The 22,473-nt window shown below is 41.9% G+C and overlaps 1 pseudogene; it reads right to left on the bottom strand.

The window, feature by feature from the left end:
• LOC135556724 (tight junction protein ZO-1-like) overlaps nt 1-22,473 on the bottom strand; it is a 173,247-nt pseudogene that overhangs the window by 142,509 nt on the left and 8,265 nt on the right.

Here is a 22,473-nt window from a genome sequence, read left to right on the forward strand (position 1 = left end):
AGGTGCAGTAGAAGCTCCAGTGACAATGACAACATTTTCGGGTGGAGAGAAAAAAAGAAAGAAAGAACGTGTGTCCACAATCTCTATGCGTTTGGATTGTCTTTGATGTTGGCTTATGCCTCTTAATGTTGTTACGTTCAGCCCTTGAAATACCCTCTGTCAAGTAGCACTGCACAGTGTGAGTTAGAGTGTGTGTGTGTGTGTGTGTGTGTGCGTGCGTGTGTGTGTCCGTGCGTGTGTGTGTCCGTGTGTGTGTGTGTCCGTGTGTGTGTGTGTGTGTGTCCGTGTGTGAGTTAGTGTGTGTGTGTGTGTGTGTGTGTGTGTGTGTGTGTGTGTGTGTGTGTGTGTGTGTGTGTGTGTGTGTGTGTGTGTGTGTGTGTGTGTGTGCGTGCGTGTGTGTGTCCGTGTGTGTGTGTGTGTGTGTCCGTGTGTCCGTGTGTGTGTGTGTGTGTGTGTGTGTGTGTGTGTGTGTGTGTCTACGTACACGCCTCCCACAAAAAAATCGCTGTTGGATTTTCACACACGGTACAACAAAATAATGTGTGTTTTTTGCCTGTCCTGCGCAGCACATTTTAATAGAATCTCCAACACAATGTGATCGGCAAATCCCACGAGTGCAAAAGCAAATGAGTCATTCACAACAGGGGCCTAGTCCCAAACTGTACCCCCTATTACCTATTCAGTGAACTACTTTGGACCGGGGTCTATAGAGATCTCGTCAGAAGAGGATATGCGGTTATTTGGGATGCAAATTACACATTCACAACGGCTCTCACACACACACACACACACACACACACACACACACACACACACACACACACACACACACACACACACACACACACACACACACAGGGAGGAAAACAGCAAAGGATTCCGTGTCTCTGCGCTATCTATGAGCTATTATAAACTGGGTGGTTCGAACCCTGAATGCTGATTGGCTGACAGCCGTGGTATATCAGACCGTATACCACAAGTATGACAAAACATTTATTTTTACTGCTCTAATTACGTTGGTAACCAGTTTATAACAGCAATAAGGCACCTTGGTGGTTTGTGGTATATGGCCAATATACCACGGCTAAGGGCTGTTCTTTAGGCACGACGCATGACGGAGCGCATGGACACCCCCTCGTGCATTATTGCTTAATTATGACTGCAGAGATCATATGACAGGACACGTGTCAGATACAGCACTGCAGCTATGTAGAATAACAGCTGATCAAGTCGAGAGGGTGACTGTTGAAGACTGTCAGCTGCGTGCATCTCTGCTACTTGTTTAATAGCATTAACACAGCTAGCAGCATTGTCATTGACAGCTAGCAGTATTGTCATTGACACAGCTATCAGTATTATCATTAACACAGCTAGCAGTATTGTCATTGACACAGCTGGCAGTATTGTCATTAACACAGCTAGCAGTATTAACACAGCTGGCAGTATTGTCATTAACACAGCTAGCAGTATTGTCAATAACACAGCTAGCAGTATTGTCATTAACACAGCTAGCAGTATTGTCATTGACACAGCTAGCAGTATTGTCATTAACACATCTAGCAGTATTAACACAGCTGGTAGTATTGTCATTGACACAGCCAGGCACTTGTCATCTCCCGTCTGGATTACTGCAACTCGCTGTTGGCTGGGCTCCCTGCCTGTGCCATTAAACCCCTACAACTCATCCAGAACGCCGCAGCCCGTCTGGTGTTCAACCTTCCCAAGTTCTCTCACGTCACCCCGCTCCTCCGCTCTCTCCACTGGCTTCCACAGCTCGCATCCGCTACAAGACCATGGTGCTTGCCTACGGAGCTGTGAGGGGAACGGCACCGCAGTACCTCCAGGCTCTGATCAGGCCCTACACCCAAACAAGGGCACTGCGTTCATCCACCTCTGGCCTGCTCGCTATCTCCCTACCACTGAGGAAGTACAGTTCCCGCTCAGCCCAGTCAAAACTGTTCGCTGCTCTGGCCCCCCAATGGTGGAACAAACTCCCTCACGACGCCAGGACAGCGGAGTCAATCACCACCTTCCGGAGACACCTGAAACCCCACCTCTTCAAGGAATACCTAGGATAGGATAATGTAATCCTTCTCACCCCCCTTAAATGATTTAGATGCACTATTGTAAAGTGGCTGTTCCACTGGATGTCAGAAGGTGGATTCACCAGTTTGTGAGTCGCTCTGGATAAGAGCGTCTGCTAAATGACTTAAATGTAAATGTAAATGTATTGTCATTAACACAGCTAGCAGTATTGTCATTGACACAGCTAGCAGTATTAACACAGCTAGCAGTATTGTCATTGACACAGCTAGCAGTATTGTCATTAACACAGCTAGCAGTATTGTCATTAACACAGCTAGCAGTATTGTCATTGACACAGCTAGCAGTATTGTCATTGACACAGCTGGCAGTATTGTCATTAACACAGCTAGCAGTATTGTCATTGACACAGCTAGCAGTATTGTCATTGACACAGCTGGCAGTATTGTCATTAACACAGCTAGCAGTATTGTCATTGACACAGCTAGCAGTATTGTCATTAACTCAGCTAGCAGTATTGTCATTAACACAGCTAGCAGTATTGTCATTAACACAGCTAGCAGTATTGTCATTAACACAGCTAGCAGTATTGTCATTAACACAGCTAGCAGTATTGTCATTGACACAGCTAGCAGTATTGTCATTGACTCAGCTAGCAGTATTAACACAGCTAGCAGTATTGTCATTGACAAAGCTAGCAGTATTGTCATTAACACAGCTAGCAGTATTGTCACTGACACAGCTAGCAGTATTGTCATTAACACAGCTAGCAGTATTGTCATTAACACAGCTAGCAGTATTGTCACTGACACAGCTAGCAGTATTGTCATTAACACAGCTAGCAGTATTGTCACAGACACAGCTAGCAGTATTGTCATTGATACAGCTAGCAGTATTGTCACTGACACAGCTAGCAGTATTGTCACAGACACAGCTAGCAGTATTGTCATTGACACAGCTAGCAGTATTGTCATTGACACAGCTAGCAGTATTGTCATTGACACAGCTAGCAGTATTGTCATTGACACAGCTGGCAGTATTGTCATTGACACAGCTAGCAGTATTGTCATTGACACAGCTAGCAGTATTGTAATTGACACAGCTAGCAGTATTGTCATTGACACAGCTAGCAGTATTAACACAGCTAGCAGTATTGTCATTGACACAGCTAGCAGTATTGTCATTAACACAGCTAGCAGTATTGTCATTAACACAGCTAGCAGTATTGTCATTGACACAGCTAGCAGTATTGTCATTGACACAGCTGGCAGTATTGTCATTAACACAGCTAGCAGTATTGTCATTGACACAGCTAGCAGTATTGTCATTAACTCAGCTAGCAGTATTGTCATTAACACAGCTAGCAGTATTGTCATTAACACAGCTAGCAGTATTGTCATTAACACAGCTAGCAGTATTGTCATTAACACAGCTAGCAGTATTGTCATTGACACAGCTAGCAGTATTGTCATTGACTCAGCTAGCAGTATTAACACAGCTAGCAGTATTGTCATTGACAAAGCTAGCAGTATTGTCATTAACACAGCTAGCAGTATTGTCACTGACACAGCTAGCAGTATTGTCATTAACACAGCTAGCAGTATTGTCATTAACACAGCTAGCAGTATTGTCACTGACACAGCTAGCAGTATTGTCATTAACACAGCTAGCAGTATTGTCACAGACACAGCTAGCAGTATTGTCATTGATACAGCTAGCAGTATTGTCACTGACACAGCTAGCAGTATTGTCACAGACACAGCTAGCAGTATTGTCATTGACACAGCTAGCAGTATTGTCATTGACACAGCTAGCAGTATTGTCATTGACACAGCTAGCAGTATTGTCATTGACACAGCTGGCAGTATTGTCATTGACACAGCTAGCAGTATTGTCATTGACACAGCTAGCAGTATTGTAATTGACACAGCTAGCAGTATTGTCATTGACACAGCTGGCAGTATTGTCATTGACACAGCTGGCAGTATTGTCATTAACACAGCTAGCAGTATTGTCATTGACACAGCTAGCAGTATTGTCATTGACACAGCTAGCAGTATTGTCATTGACACAGCTGGCAGTATTGTCATTGACACAGCTGGCAGTATTGTCATTGACACAGCTGGCAGTATTGTCATTGATACAGCTAGCAGTATTGTCATTGACACAGCTAGCAGTATTGTCATTAACACAGCTAGCAGTATTGTCATTGACACAGCTAGCAGTATTGTCATTGACACAGCTGGCAGTATTGTCATTAACACAGCTAGCAGTATTGTCATTAACACAGCTAGCAGTATTGTCATTGACACAGCTAGCAGTATTGTCATTGACACAGCTGGCAGTATTGTCATTGACACAGCTGGCAGTATTGTCATTGACACAGCTAGCAGTATTGTCATTGACACAGCTAGCAGTATTGTCATTGACACAGCTGGCAGTATTGTCATTGACACAGCTGGCAGTATTGTCATTGACACAGCTAGCAGTATTGTCATTGACTCAGCTAGCAGTATTAACACAGCTAGCAGCATTGTCATTGACACAGCTAGCAGTATTGTCATTAACACAGCTAGCAGTATTGTCACTGACACAGCTAGCAGTATTGTCATTAACACAGCTAGCAGTATTGTCATTAACACAGCTAGCAGTATTGTCATTGACACAGCTAGCAGTATTGTCATTAACACAGCTAGCAGTATTGTCACAGACACAGCTAGCAGTATTGTCATTGATACAGCTAGCAGTATTGTCATTGACACAGCTAGCAGTATTGTCATTGACACAGCTAGCAGTATTAACTCAGCTAGCAGTATTGTCATTAATACAGCTAGCAGTATTGTCATTGACACAGCTAGCAGTATTGTCATTGACACAGCTAGCAGTATTGTCATTGACACAGCTAGCAGTATTGTCATTAACACAGCTAGCAGTATTGTCATTAACACAGTTAGCAGTATTAACACAGCTGGCAGTATTGTCATTGACACAGCTAGCAGTATTATCATTAACACAGCTAGCAGTATTGTCATTAACACAGCTAGCAGTATTGTCATTAACACAGCTAGCAGTATTAACACAGCTAGCAGTATTGTCATTAACACAGCTAGCAGTATTGTCATTGACACAGCTAGCAGTATTGTCATTGACACAGCTAGCAGTATTGTCATTAACACAGCTAGCAGTATTAACACAGCTAGCAGTATTGTCATTGACACAGCTAGCAGTATTAACACAGCTAACAGTATTGTCATTAACACAGCTAGCAGTATTAACACAGCTAGCAGTATTGTCATTGACACAGCTAGCAGTATTGTCATTGACACAGCTAGCAGTATTAACTCAGCTAGCAGTATTGTCATTAACACAGCTAGCAGTAATGTCATTGACACAGCTAGCAGTATTGTCATTAACACAGCTAGCAGTATTGTCATTAACACAGTTAGCAGTATTAACACAGCTGGCAGTATTGTCATTGACACAGCTAGCAGTATTATCATTAACACAGCTAGCAGTATTGTCATTAACACAGCTAGCAGTATTAACACAGCTAGCAGTATTGTCATTATCACAGCTAGCAGTAATGTCATTGACACAGCTAGCAGTATTGTCATTAACACAGTTAGCAGTATTAACACAGCTGGCAGTATTGTCATTGACACAGCTAGCAGTATTATCATTAACACAGCTAGCAGTATTGTCATTAACACAGCTAGCAGTATTAACTCAGCTGGCAGTATTGTCATTGACACAGCTAGCAGTAATGTCATTGACACAGCTAGCAGTATTGTCATTAACACAGCTAGCAGTATTGTCATTAACACAGTTAGCAGTATTAACACAGCTGGCAGTATTGTCATTGACACAGCTAGCAGTATTATCATTAACACAGCTAGCAGTATTGTCATTAACACAGCTAGCAGTATTAACACAGCTAGCAGTATTGTCATTATCACAGCTAGCAGTATTGTCATTGACACAGCTAGCAGTATTGTCATTAACACAGCTAGCAGTATTAACACAGCTAGCAGTATTGTCATTGACAAAGCTAGCAGTATTGTCATTAACACAGCTAGCAGTTGAAGCTCGCATCCGCTACAAGACCATGGTGCTTGCCTACGGAGCTGTGAGGGGAACGGCACCGCAGTACCTCCAGGCTCTGATCAGGCCCTACACCCAAACAAGGGCACTGCGTTCATCCACCTCTGGCCTGCTCGCCTCCCTACCACTGAGGAAGTACAGTTCCCGCTCAGCCCAGTCAAAACTGTTCGCTGCTCTGGCCCCCCACATCTAGCAGTATTGTCATTGACACAGCTAGCAGTATTAACTCAGCTAGCAGTATTGTCATTAACACAGCTAGCAGTAATGTCATTAACACAGCTAGCAGTATTAACTCAGCTAGCAGTATTGTCATTAACACAGCTAGCAGTAATGTCATTGACACAGCTAGCAGTATTGTCATTAACACAGCTAGCAGTATTGTCATTAACACAGTTAGCAGTATTAACACAGCTGGCAGTATTGTCATTGACACAGCTAGCAGTATTATCATTAACACAGCTAGCAGTATTGTCATTAACACAGCTAGCAGTATTAACACAGCTAGCAGTATTGTCATTATCACAGCTAGCAGTATTGTCATTGACACAGCTAGCAGTATTGTCATTAACACAGCTAGCAGTATTAACACAGCTAGCAGTATTGTCATTAACACAGCTAGCAGTATTGCCATTGACACAGCTAGCAGTATTAACACAGCTAGCAGTATTGTCATTAACACAGCTAGCAGTATTAACACAGCTAGCAGTATTAACACAGCTAGCAGTATTGTCATTGACACAGCTAGCAGTATTGTCATTGATACAGCTAGCAGTATTGTCATTAACACATCTAGCAGTATTGTCATTGACACAGCTAGCAGTATTAACTCAGCTAGCAGTATTGTCATTGACACAGCTAGCAGTATTGTCATTGACACAGCTAGCAGTATTAACACAGCTAGCAGTATTGTCATTGACACAGCTAGCAGTATTAACACAGCTAGCAGTATTGTCATTAACACAGCTAGCAGTATTGTCATTGACACAGCTAGCAGTATTGTCATTAACACAGCTAGCAGTATTGTCATTAACACAGCTAGCAGTATTGTCATTGACACAGCTAGATAAAGCCGCAGGCCTTCTTGCTCCTAAGGCTTTTTGTATTATCAGCTTTTATACAGCAGGTCAAACTATTAAGCAGTTAAGCGATTGATTTTGAGGACTCATTTTGTACCTCCTGGCCTATCAATATAATATTTCAAAGGGAATGATTAAGTCAAGAGAGTTTTATTTCTAAAATAAAATGTTTAACCACAATTTCATTCTTGTTACCAATGAAAAGGTGTTGCGTTTCTAACTGTGCGTGTGGTATTGTCTTACACCAGTGATAGCCAGGAATATATTGTTTGACCAGTGTGTGTGTGTGTGTTTAATATAGTTGACATGGACGTTGATCAGATCACTGGTGTTGATTTAAATAGCTGCATATCTAAAATGAGAGACTCTTGTGTAGAGATAGGCAGGATTAAGACATCTGCTGATGAGATCTGTGCTGACACGCAGCACACTGGACACTATCAGGTAACGACATGACACAATCTCACCACCCTAAAGTGTGTGTGTGTGTGTGTGTGTGTGTGTGTGTGCACGTGAGAAAACCGAAACAGTATTGCAGGCCACTCTCCCTCACAGTTTAATCCCCATTCCTTAAGAACATACTGTATAGGCTAGAGAATGATATGTTGTCCACAGCATAGTCAATGTATTTGTCTAAGAAACAATCGCCTAAGTATGTTTTCCCGTGGTGGTGCGACAGCACAAATGCTCGTAACGATAAACTATTCCTATCGGGTTAATGCAGCTACCAGAGATGTAGCTTGCCATGTGACTCTTTCTATTTTACCTTTATTTAACTAGGCAAGTCAGTTAAGAACAAATTCTTATTTTCAATGACGGCCTAGGAACAGTAGGTTAACTGCCTGTTCAGGGGCAGAACAACAGATTTGTACCTTGTCAGTTCAGGGGTTTGAACTTGCAACCTTCCGGTTACTAGTCCAACGCTCTATCCACTAGGCAACTCTGCCGTCCACTAGGCTACCCTGTCACGTAGCTTGTCCGTGTGACTATCGATTTAATGCAGCTTCCGGAGACGTAGCTTGCCGTGTGACTCTTTTATGAGGGACTGAGAGTTAAAGCTGGCAGAATGATGTTTGGAACCCGAGCCAAGATCGTGGATTACAGAGGGAGCTACAGTTCTAACAAGGATGTATTCCCACTGGGGATGAACGCTTTTAGACACCGATGGATTCTGATCAATGCAACTCTAATTTCACAGAGAGAAAGAGACGAAGCGTTCCAAATTACACCCTATTCCCTAGCCTGGGTAGTCGACTGGAGCCCCATAGGGTCCTGGTCAAAAGTTGTGCACTATAAAGGGGGAAAAGGTGCTATTTGGGTTGCAGAGACACAAACAGAGAGTTGCATTCCCAACTGACACCCTGTTTTTTACATGATGAACTTACACTATTTTGACCAGAGCACTGTGGGCTATGTAGTGCACTACTTTTTTACAAGGTTCTGGTCCAAAGTAGTGCACTATAAAAGGAAAAGGGTGCCAGTTGGGATGGTGAGAGACTGTCAGCTGGGATGGAAGGGTGACGGAGGATTAATTAACCGTATTAATGGGCTCTACAGGCTCTGAAGGGTGTGTGTGTCTGTGTGTGTGTGTGTGTGTGTGTGTGTGTGTGTGTGTGTGTGTGTGTGTGTGTGTGTGTGTGTGTGTGTGTGTGTGTGTGTGTGTGTGTGTGTGTGTGTGTGTGTGTGTGTGTGTGTGTGTGTGAGTGTGTGTGTGTATTGATTCACACTCTGGGGGCTCTGGATTTCGAAGACCAGGGAACCGTTGCCACGTCAACCTACCAAAACGGTTAACAAAGGTCACCGTGAGCATGAGAGCCAAGTCTCCACTGTGAAGTAGTAGTCTCACAGTAGTCTCCACTGTGAAGTAGTAGTCTCACAGTAATCTCCACTGTGAAGTAGTCTCACAGTAGTCTCCACTGTGAAGTAGTCTCACAGTAGTATCCACTGTGAAGTAGTAGTCTCACAGTAATCTCCACTGTGAAGTAGTAGTCTCACAGTAGTCTCCACTGTGAAGTAGTCTCACAGTAGTATCCACTGTGAAGTAGTAGTCTCACAGTATCCACTGTGAAGTAGTAGTCTCACAGTCTCCACTGTGAAGTAGTAGTCTCACAGTATCCACTGTGAAGTAGTAGTCTCACAGTATCCACTGTGAAGTAGTAGTCTCACAGTTAAGCTCTTCATTATTATTGAACTCTTATGCCTGTAACCCCCCTCCTCCTCACTCTTATTTACTCCATTATATCTCACACTCTTCCCTGTCCCATTAGAGTCCAGGCAGGGGAATTGTAAGGCTGTTTAGATGGCAGGGGTATGTTCCTGGCTGGGGGGGGGGTTGAGTGTCTTTTGATGGGAGCTCTCAGAAATGACGGCAGGAGGAGGAGGAGGACCAATTAGGGTAGAGGGGCTGCTGGCGGTGAGAGGATCACGTGATCCCATTGGACTGTGGAGGTGAGCGGGGGGGGGGGTAAGACAGTGGGGGAGACGAGGGTGTGAATCAGCCAGAGGGCAATTTACTGCACTGTACAAAAAGGTCCCGGAACAATACAATAAATCTATCAGCTCTTCTCCATTCTAATGGTTAATCAATTATTTTGGATATCCTGGATTTATTTCCAGGATATCAAATGTTTCAAAGTACAACTAACTATCAACCACAACGATAATAATTGAACAGTAATGGTTGGGTCCATTCAACATTCCTAGAAAAGTGCAATTTGGGGAGGTGTGTTTGCGTAGGAGTGTGTGTCTGACAGTGAGTGAGTAAAGCCTGTAGCATGATTCCCAGTCCGAAACAGTTTGCACATGTATTAGATTGTCCTTTTGTGACGTTTCTTTGGTATTTTGAAGGGTTTCGTTCACCTGTTACTTTCACACAATCATTTTTTTCTTGAGGCAAGTTGAATTTTGGTAGCCGAAGTCCACGCCCCTTTGTCTGTGATTGGTCAACAGTACTACTCCTAGTAGGAGTGGGAACTATGGACCGGATTATTCAAATAACTTTTGTTGTCAATCAAGAGAGACGACTAGTTTTCATGCAAAAATATAAAAAATTCACTTGAGAAATACTGCACCAAAAATCTTTAGTTAGTTGTAAAATTGTGCAACTAAAATCTCCTCCGCAAAAAGTTAAATATAATACAGATTTCTTGGATTAATTCTGACTATTTTGAAGAAGTGGATGCTGGCTATGTTGTTGCTATGGCATCTCAAGAGGGACAAGCAGTAACATTGCCTGTTTTTCTTTCTTCTTCTCGTTTTTTTGAGGGAAGATCTTTAGGGAGTATTCAAGCACAGACGTTCTCTTCACCAGCCCAGTGGTTCCCAACCAGAGGTACGAGTACCCCTGGGGGTACCTAGTCTATCCACAGGGGGTACTTGAGAAGACTCAGGAGACCATAGGCCTACTGGTAAAATGAACATGAGGGGGTACTTCAGGGGTACTCCAGGCAGAGCAAAATTCAGTTGTTGGTACGGTAACCAAAACAGGTTGGAAGTGACTGACCTCGCCGAGTTCTGCTAGGAGAAAACCGAGCCTATTTATGCTGGCACCTTTTTAAAAAATTACATTGATATTTTTGTTGTTGTTATTTAGCAGAAGCCAATCTTATCCAGAGTCACTTACAGTAGTGAGTCATTTAGCAGACTCTCTTATCCAGAGTCACTTACAGTAGTGAGTCGTTTAGCAGACACTCTTATCCAGAGTCACTTACAGTAGTGAGTCATTTAGCAGACTCTCTTATCCAGAGCCACTTACAGTAGTGAGTGCAGACATTTTCATACTTTTTTTTCGTACTAGTTCCCCTGTGGGAATCGAACCCACAACTATCAATTGAGCTACCGAGACAGTAAGACTGAGTGAGTGAGTGAAGGCGGAGCACAGGATTGGCTGTCTGATTAACCACTCAGGTAGATAGACAGAATTTGACAGGCAAATTAGGGTTCCTCTCCTTTTTTCTCCACCCCCATTCTGGCAAGAGCAGCACTTTCTTTATGGCATTGTGGATGGGTCCCAACTGGCACCCTAGTCCCTATGTAGGGCACTACTTTTGACCAGAGCCCTACAGAACCCTATTCCCTATATAGGGCACTACTTTTGACCAGAGCCCTACAGAACCCTATTCCCTATATAGGGCACTACTTTTGACCAGAGCCCTACAGAACCCTATTCCCTATATAGGGCACTACTTTTGACCAGAGCCCTACAGAACCCTATTCCCTATATAGGGCACTACTTTTGACCACAGCCCTACAGAACCCTATTCCCTATGTAGTGCACTACTTTTGACCAGAGCCCTTCACACTGGGCACAGACGTAAATTCAACATCTATTCCGCGTTAGTTCAACTTCAATTGCATTTAAATGACATGACATGGATACAAACGTTGATTCAACCAGTTTGTGCACAGTTGGATAGGCTTTCTATGCTCTTCCTTTCAGTAGAGAGATTATTCTGGACGTGCAACCATATTGAAGATATTCTTGCCTTACATAACACCAGGTAAAAGTGTATGGAAACTGCAGTGCAGGCCTTCTGTATCCTCTTGCAACAAATGTGCAGGCATGGATAATCATTTCCTTGGTTTGCTGTTGTGTGTTTAGGTAGTAAAACTCTGCCCTCTGCAGGATGTTTGAGGACATTATATTCTCCATACTGACCCTGACGGTCTTCTGCTGCCACGACACACACACACACACACACACACACACACACACACACACACACACACACACACACACACACATTGTACAACTAACCTTGTGGGAACACACAATTCAGTCCCATTGAAAATTATATTTACCCTAACTCGTACCCTAAACCTTAAACCTAACACTAGCTCCTAGCCCTAAAACAAACTCTAACACTAATCCCAACCTTAGCCCTAAACCCCCTAGAAACAGCATTTGACCTTGTGGGGACCAACAAAATGTCCCCAGTTGGTCAAATGTTTTGTTCTTTTACTATTCTTGTTCTGACCAGTATAGTGAAACATGTTCACACACACACACACACACACACACACACACACACACACACACACACACACACACACACACACACACACCCTTATGTAGACTATCACACACAATTACGTACACAAACACACAAAGACATTCATTAACACAGTTATCTACACCAACACGGACATATAAATATCCTCTTAAAGGAGAATTCCGCTATAATGAAGCCAGTACTGCTAGTCTATTTGCACTTCTGTACATCTGATCAACATTTCTGTGTTTCATTGCATTTTGTCATTCGCAGGGCACGGTTCCTCATTCCTTAGTGACTACAGCGTATTGATTCTCATTCTATCATGCATTCTGTATTCTACAGCGTATTGATTCTCATTTTATCATACATTCTATATTCTACAGCGTATTGATTCTCATTCTATCATACATTCTATATTCTACAGCGTATTGATTCTCATTCTATCATACATTCTATATTCTACAGCGTATTGATTCTCATTCTATCATACATTCTATATTCTACAGCGTATTGATTCTCATTCTATCATGCATTCTGTATTCTACAGCGTATTGATTCTCATTTTATCATACATTCTATATTCTACAGCGTATTGATTCTCATTCTATCATGCATTCTGTATTCTACAGCGTATTGATTCTCATTCTATCATGCATTCTGTATTCTACAGCGTATTGATTCTCATTCTATCATGCATTCTGTATTCTACAGCGTATTGATTCTCATTCTATCATGCATTCTGTATTCTACAGCGTATTGATTCTCATTCTATCATACATTCTATATTCTACAGCATATTGATTCTCATTCTATCATACATTCTATATTCTACAGCGTATTGATTCTCATTCTATCATGCATTCTGTATTCTACAGCGTATTGATTCTCATTCTATCATGCATTCTGTATTCTACAGCGTATTGATTCTCATTCTATCATGCATTCTGTATTCTACAGCGTATTGATTCTCATTCTATCATGCATTCTGTATTCTACAGCGTATTGATTCTCATTCTATCATGCATTCTGTATTCTACAGCGTATTGATTCTCATTCTATCATACATTCTATATTCTACAGCATATTGATTCTCATTCTATCATACATGCTATATTCTACAGCATATTGATTCTCATTCTATCATGCATTCTATATTCTACAGCGTATTGATTCTCATTCTATCATACATTCTGTATTCTACAGCGTATTGATTCTCATTCTATCATACATTCTGTATTCTACAGCAGATGATCTAAAAACATAACATTATGATAAATGAAACTACAGCTCAATGTGTGTTTTTGTTTCTATTTCATGTAATCAATAATCATTTAGAGGACTTTAATTGATTAATTAAGCAATAACGGACATGTTTCAATGATAAATGTTCAATGATAAATCTCCAGCTAAGGGTGACAAATGAAACCAATAGAAGACGAGGAAAAACACATGTAATATACCAGATATTGTTCCCTTCAGTTACAAATGGACAGACTTAATGAAGTATTCAAGTTAAGTTAAGTCAGCACATAATGTAACGGTAATTCCTAGCCTAAGATAATGTATAATAGAATACAACATTATTGTCCATCGAAATGGAAACTCAATATTTTTTACTGCCCCCCCCCCCCCCCCCCCCGATAATTAATTTTAATTGAATTGAATCACTGTGTGATAATCCCCATTGTTATGGCCTTCAGCAGATTCTGGCTGCTGCTCGAGCTGATCGTCTTTCTCTATGTATTCGGGAAAGCCCAATCCAAACCCCTTAGTGGGCTTACACTGTCCAGGCCTAATTATATGTGTCCCAAATGGCACCTTATTCTCTGTATAGTGCACTACTTGACCAGGGCCCGTATGACAGTGCATTATGGGAATAGGATACAATTTGGAATACAGCCATGGTGGATGATGTATTGCAGCCAGTTGCAATGTCCTTCCCCCTTGGCCATAGCTGTCCTTCTGTGTTTGCAGAAGAGGTATAAGCAGTGTTGCTTCCCACATATTTTCAACACCTTCCAATGCACTCCACAGTCCTTCCCCCTTGGCCATAGCTGTCCTTCTGTGTTTGCAGAAGAGGTATAAGCAGTGTAGCTTCCCACATATTTTCAACACCTAACAGATCTGTGGAAAAATATCAAAGGGGTATGACCACAGGGAAGTGCAAGGAAGTGGGTCCAGGAAGTGGGTCCAGGAAGTGGGTCAAGGAAGTGGGTCCAGGAAGTGGGTCCAGGAAGTGGGTCAAGGAAGTGGGTCCAGGAAGTGGGTCAAGGAAGTGGGTCAAGGAAGTGGGTCAAGGAAGTGGGTCCAGGAAGTGGGTCCAGGAAGTGGGTCCAGGAAGTGGGTCAAGGAAGTGGGTCCAGGAAGTGGGTCAAGGAAGTGGGTCCAGGAACTTGAGACTACTTCTTCTGCCCCCCTAAAAAAAAATTTTTTTTAGCGTCCGACTGAAACTCACCATCATTCCTCAGTCATATTCTGTGAGGCGTTGAATTGTCTGGCTCTCCTTACAACCAAGAAAATACAGAGCTGACTTGTCGGGCCCATAGTGTAGTGCAATATTATAGGGAATAAGGTTGAATTTGGCACAGAGGCCTGGCCTTCATCACGTCTCCATCTACAGCCACCGTCTTTGTTACGATTCTTAGGCTCCTGGTATGAAAGCACCACCAGGGTTGAAGCCATCGTCCTTCACCAGGCCCCAACTCAACCATCACAAACAACAATAAGCCAGTACATTAAACACATCGTCCTCTCTTATAAAACACAGCATCGTTCAAACTCTAACTGAAATGTATACTCTCGAATTGTGAAAATACTATTAGATTGGTCCTGTATCTTAACATTCCTTTATTACAATCAACCTTCACAAACAACAACAGAGTCGAACGAATATCGTTAGGGACAGTACGTTATTGTATAACGAGGGAAACCTGGAGAAAATCAGACCTCTCTGCAATGAAAATGGATGGCCTTCCCTTAAGTTAAACATTTATATATAACAAGTGATCCTCCCCTATACCCAAAATAATAATTAAAACATAAAGTGAATAGCAGAGAATATGCCTACCGTCTACCCTTACTCTTACTACAGTAGAACAGACCAGTGCCTTAGATATACAGTGTTAGAAACTGTCCCTAGTTTTGTTAGCATTACATGACAAAGTAGTCAGAAGGTTGTGGATTCGCAGACCGCCGTGGACCAGGGGAGGGGTGAAAAGATATTCTTTATAATAAAAGCACTGCATTTGAATCTATCATCTTATTTGAGGTTAGAGACAAAATAGCCTTTTTTAAAAACACATTTCATGCAATTCTACATTATTTTAACATGACTGGAGACAAGTAGATTATTTTAAATACCACAACAGAGCATGACAATGATCATGCTGCAACAACAGAGCATGACAATGATCATGCTGCAACAACAGAGCATGACAATGATCATGCTGAAACAACAGAGCATGGCAATGATCATGCTGCAACAGAGCATGACAATTATCATGCTTTAACAACAGAGCATGACAATGATCATGCTGCAACAACAGAGCATGACAATGATCATGCTGCAACAACAGAGCATGACAACACAGAGGGTTTGATTTCTATACATTATTATTAGGACATTATTTTAAAAAAGAGGACCGTCTTTAAGTTTAGAACAGGGTTAAAGTTGTCTATCAACTGTTTATCAACTGTTAAAAAATGTAGTGCAACAGAACCAGCTACATCTGAAGTATCTGATCGTCAATGAATTAGATAAAAAATACCTTTGTTGTTTAACACAGCCGCTGCATATAAATCAGGTAGGCCTATATGCACTGGTGACATATAAATCAGGTAGGCCTATATGCACTGGTGACATATAAATCAGGTAGGCCTATATGCACTGGTAACTTTTTTTGTGTTAATTCGGGGGAAATTATCATTTTCTAATTTATTCCATTTTATTGCATGATTTTTTTATTTTACCTTTATTTTACTAGGCAAGTCAGTTAAGAACAAATTCTTATTTTCAATGACGGCCTAGGAACAGTGGGTTAACTGCCTGTTCAGGAGCAGAACGACAGATTTTGTACCTTGTCAGCTCGGGGATTTGAACTTGCAACCATGATATTGTTGTTACAAAATTGATTTGTGTTGACTAGGCTAAATGAACAAACTAGGCATGCATGTCTCGCATAATCCTCAAAACAAAGACTGGCCAAACTCGTGTTTCTGAAAGTAAATTCAAAAAGCACCATAGAATGACTGTATAGTCTCATAAGGCCGTTTAACTTAACACACCAAGCCCTTCACTGACACCAGGATATTTAAGGAGTACAGGGTGACGGAATTGGCAGACACAATCTATGGATAGAAGGCTATCATTTTGTCTGTCAAACAGTTAGGCCAACTATCTCTTATTGCTTGAATAGACTCCCAACACAAAACCCTCTTGTTGTTAGTAGCCAAAAGTCAAATTAAAATGATGGCTTGGAGGTAGATGGCTTGGGGGTCTAATGGCTTGGGGGTAGAAGCTGTTGAGGAGACTTTTGGTCCTCGGCTTGGAGCTCCGGAACTGCTTGCCGTGCGTTAGCAGAGAAAACAGTCGATGACTGGAGTCTCTGACAAGTAATATAAGCTGTGTAAATTACTCAAATGTGGCTTATTGTGAGGTCAATAACGCTGACAAATATCTTCATTATGGGCAATAAAAAATATAGTTCTTATTAAAATCAATTATAGCAGTACCAAGCTTACCGCCGGTCCTCCTTCTCATCTTCGCTCTCTCCCTCTCAAACTGAACAGGGCATCAGTAGGCATAGTATGGTGCACAGATGGGACAAATACATTTTCCCCCCCGGAAGAAGCCTTTGATTAGTCTCCTGAAGTTCCACCATACACAACACAGCCATTGGTTACACAACACAGCCATTGGTTACACAACACAGCCATTGGTTAGGCAGCACAGCCATTGGTTAGGCAGCACAGCCATTGGTTACACAGCACAGCCATTGGTTACACAACACAGCCATTGGTTACACAGCACAGCCATTGGTTACACAACACAGCCATTGGTTACACAACACAGCCATTGGTTACACAACACAGCCATTGGTTACGCAGCACAGCCATTGGTTAGGCAGTACAGCCATTGGTTAGGCAGCACAGCCATTGGTTACACAACACAGCCATTGGTTACACAACACAGCCATTGGTTACGCAGCACAGCCATTGGTTAGGCAGTACAGCCATTGGTTACACAACACAGCCATTGGTTACACAACACAGCCATTGGTTAGGCAGCACAAAAGGGTTTTCATCAGCAAGAGCAGGGCAGACCAGGGCTCATGATTTGGGATGTGTAAGTGTTTAATGCAGTGTAGCCTAGTTTTATATACACCAATCACAGGAGTGCAAAAAAACTTGGGAAGGAAGTACATTTTCTTAGAAAATATAATTTTGCCCTGTGCTTCTCCAAGCAAGCTCTTGGTATAGCCGATCAATTGAGACCACACTAGGACCACTTGATCTATCCCGCCCAGCAGGCATGAGGTGCAGCATCAGAAACACATACTATAACAAGCAACTCATTCTCAAACACTGAGCAATATGACATTTAATCGATTACAAATTACATGACCCTCACATGGACAAAAATAAATAAATAAAATACTAAATACTCAAATTTATACTAAATATTAATACTTAATAGTACATACTAATACTTAATACTAATACTAATACTATACCCTCCCCCTGACTGAAATTGAAAAAGTACGTATCTCCCATTTCCTCCTGGGTAACAATTGTGTAAATTTCAACCGCTCCCTTATCAACGACAAACAACACAGCATCATAAAGTTGGATTTGAACTGAAATGTACTCTAATTGTAAAAACATGGTATTAGATAGATAGAGAATGGAAACAATCCTTGTTTTATTGGGTCTCGACCCCGCCCTGTGCAACTGGGTCCTGGACTTCCTGACGGGCCGCCCCCCAGGTGGTGAGGGTTGGCAACAACATCTCCACCCCACTGATCCTCAACACTGGGGTCCCACAAGGGTGCGTTCTCAGCCCTCTCCTGTACTCCCTGTTCACCCACGACTGCGTGGCCATCCATCCAATATTAATTATGAGTGAACAGTACGATCATCAATATTCAATTCAATAGATCACATTATTAATTATGAGTGAACAGTACGATCATCAATATTCAATTCAATAGATCACATTATTAATTATGAGTGAACAGTACGATCATCAATATTCAATTCAATAGATCACATTATTAATTATGAGTGAACAGTACGATCATCAATATTCAATTCAATAGATCACATTATTAATTATGAGTGAACAGTACGATCATCAATATTCAATTCAATAGATCACATTATTAATTATGAGTGAACAGTACGATCATCAATATTAAATTCAATGCATCATGTTATTAATTATGAGTGAACAGTACGATCATCAATATTCAATTCAATAGATCACATTATTAATTATGAGTGAACAGTACGATCATCAATATTCAATTCAATAGATCACATTATTAATTATGAGTGAACAGTACGATCATCAATATTCAATTCAATAGATCACATTATTAATTATGAGTGAACAGTACGATCATCAATATTCAATTCAATGCATCACATTAATAATTGTGAGTGTACAGTACGATCATCAATATTAAATTCAATGCATCACGTTATTAATTATGAGTGAACAGTACGATCATCAATATTAAATTCAATGCATCACGTTATTAATTATGAGTGTAGAGTACGATCATCAATATTCATCATCCAGCCCCCCCCTATAGGTTTCTCTGTTATAATATTAATTAGGTAATTCAAAGTGAATACCTACGGCACATAACACATACCAACCAAAAATATTTTAAATACGAGAGACATAGAAGATATTAATTATATTTATTTCACTCTAGTTAAAGTACATGCAGTGATGTGCCGTGGGTCTCATCTGTATGGATATTCATAGACACACAAATGTGCACACACACACATACACACACACACACACACACACACCCTTCTCCAAAGACCCTGCTCCTGAGTCACTGCTCCTAACATCTGCTGTTTTCCACAGAGGCAGTGGGGTCTCACACACACTACACCCCAGGCAGGCACACACGTGACACACACACACACACACACACACACACACACACACACACACACACACACACACACACACACACACACACACACACACACACACACACACACACACACACACACACACACACACACACACACCTGTCCTCCTGTCCTCCCCTCACTCCACACAAAACTTCCCACTCTACTGTAATCACACAGCATAAGCCCTCTCCCACACTCTCCTTCTCTTTCTCCTCCTCCTCCTCCTTGATATAGGAACCATCTCCTTACAACAAACCCTGAATATGCAGATTGGCTCATTCAGCTGCAGTTGCTCCTCCGCTCTCCTCCATAAATGCAGCTGCAGCACATTCAGAGGACTGAGCAGAGGAAAAATGCTTACGCTATTTTTTTTTTAGGTACTGAGTCGGGCGGGGGGGGTGCTTTGGGAACCTCTGTTCACAGTAGCCTCTACTGCAGCCACAAAGGGGATTTTAGGTGTGTGTGTGCATATAAGCACAAGGAGAGGGGGATAGCAGATGTGTGTGTGTTTATATATATATATTTATATATATATATATATATATTAGGTTGAGTGATCATGCACCTTTAAAGAGTGATTATTTTGATTAGTGCTTTTATCTGGTTTTAAAACTGCCTCTGGTACATCAGATAATCTGAGATTAAAACTGCCTCTGGTACATCAGATAATCTGAGATTAAAACTGCCTCTGGTACATAAAATAATCTGAGATTAAAACTGCCACTGGTACATCAGATAATCTGTCTTTAAAAGTGCATCCGGCACATCAGATAATCTGGTTTTAAAGATGGTATATCATATACCAGTAGGGCCCTCTTAGTTTGTCTGTGTCCGCAATGGCAGTTCTGGCCTAAAGAAGTGCATTATATTCATAGCCACGGAACGTAGGGTTGTTGAGGGTGATGCAACGTCTCCTGAAAAATCTGAATTTAAAAAAAGAAATGTTAATAAAAATACACGTTATTTTTTTGCTATACATTTTTTCTCTCTCTGTGATGGCATTCTAATGGAATCTAGAAATAAAACATCAAACATCCACATCAAATTAAATATTTTTCTTGATCAAATAACATGGGAAAACAACCAATTTTTTGTGCAGTATTAATTTACCATCCTTTCAAACCACTTAATGTAAATGTACATTAGTGTATTGTACATAGGCGGGTCATCTAGTTTTCTACCTGTAGACTTTTCATCACCATGATGATAAAACAATGTACAATACAGTAATTGAGTACATGGAGACATCAAGTGGTTTGTGACGATGTGGCACAGTTGGTAGAGCATGTCGTGTGCAACATCAGGGTTGTGGGTTCGATTCCCGCGGGGGACCAGTACGAAAATGTACACACTCACTACTGCTCTGGTTAAGAGTGTTTACTAAAATGAATGGAACATTAATGAACAGGCCATTTCAGTTTTCACATAGAATTAAGTTGCATTTGCAAAAAGTATCGTCTTGAAACTTGTAGACATATAACAAGCAAGTTACAAATGCTGGTAAACACTCTAATACATTTAGTTACAAAAAAGTGATAAAAGTAGAGTGCACTGGTCCTTTACTAGTTCTGTATTACTGGACCAATATAGACAACACACCCCACCCCCCAAACTACTTCCCTATGATTAGCTATAGAGAAATGGGGGTTTCCTCCTGCTCAAAAGTAGTGCACTAGGGAATAGGGTGCCATGTATCTGGTCGAAAGTAGTGCACTAGGGAATAGGGTGCCAAGTCCTGGTCAAAAAGTAGTGCACTAGGGAATAGGGTGCCAAGTCCTGGTCAAAAAGTAGTGCACTAGGGAATAGGGTGCCATGTATCTGGTCAAAAGTAGTGCACTAGGGAATAGGGTGCCAAGTCCTGGTCAAAAGTAGTGCACTAGGGAATAGGGTGCCATGTATCTGGTCAAAAGTAGTGCACTAGGGAATAGGGTGCCAAGTCCTGGTCAAAGGTAGTGCACTAGGGAATAGGGTGCCATGTATCTGGTCAAAAGTAGTGCACTAGGGAATAGGGTGCCAAGTCCTGGTCGAAATTAAAGCACTAGGGAATAGGGTGCCAAGTCCTGGTCGAAATTTAAGCACAAGGAAATAGGGTGCCAAGTCCTGGTCGAAATTAAAGCACTAGTGAATAGGGTGCCAAGTCCTGGTCGAAATTAAAGCACTAGGGAATAGGGTGCCAAGTCCTGGTCGAAATTAAAGCACTAGTGAATAGGGTGCCAAGTCCTGGTCGAAATTTAAGCACAAGGAAATAGGGTGCCAAGTCCTGGTCGAAATTAAAGCACTAGGGAATAGGGTGCCAAGTCCTGGTCGAAATTTAAGCACTAGGGAATAGGGTGCCAAGTCCTGGTCAAAAGTAGTGCACTAGGGAATAGGGTGCCATGTATCTGGTCAAAAGTAGTGCACTAGGGAATAGGGTGCCAAGTCCTGGTCAAAGGTAGTGCACTAGGGAATAGGGTGCCATGTATCTGGTCAAAAGTAGTGCACTAGGGAATAGGGTGCCAAGTCCTGGTCGAAATTAAAGCACTAGGGAATAGGGTGCCATGTATCTGGTCGAAATTAAAGCACTAGGGAATAGGGTGCCAAGTCCTGGTCGAAATTTAAGCACAAGGAAATAGGGTGCCAAGTCCTGGTCGAAATTAAAGCACTAGGGAATAGGGTGCCAAGTCCTGGTCGAAATTTAAGCACTAGGGAATAGGGTGCCAAGTCCTGGTCAAAAGTAGTGCACTAGGGAATAGGGTGCCATGCATCTGGTCAAATGTAGTGCACTAGGGAATAGGGTGCCATGTATCTGGTCAAAAGTAGTGCACTAGGGAATAGGGTGCCAAGTCCTGGTCAAAAGTAGTGCACTAGGGAATAGGGTGCCATGTATCTGGTCAAAAGTAGTGGACTAGGGAATAGGGTGCCAAGTCCAGGTTGAAATTAAAGCACTAGGGAATAGGGTGCCATGTATCTGGTCAAAAGTAGTGCACTAGGGAATAGGGTGCCATGTTTCTGGTCAAAAGTAGTACACTAGGGAATAGGCTGCCAAGTCCTGGTCCAAATTAAAGCACTAGGGAATAGGGTGCCAAGTCCTGGTCGAAATTAAAGCACTAGTGATTAGGGTGCCA

The sequence above is a fragment of the Oncorhynchus masou genome, chromosome 15, assembly GCF_036934945.1.
Source record: "Oncorhynchus masou masou isolate Uvic2021 chromosome 15, UVic_Omas_1.1, whole genome shotgun sequence".
NCBI lineage: Eukaryota > Metazoa > Chordata > Actinopteri > Salmoniformes > Salmonidae > Oncorhynchus > Oncorhynchus masou.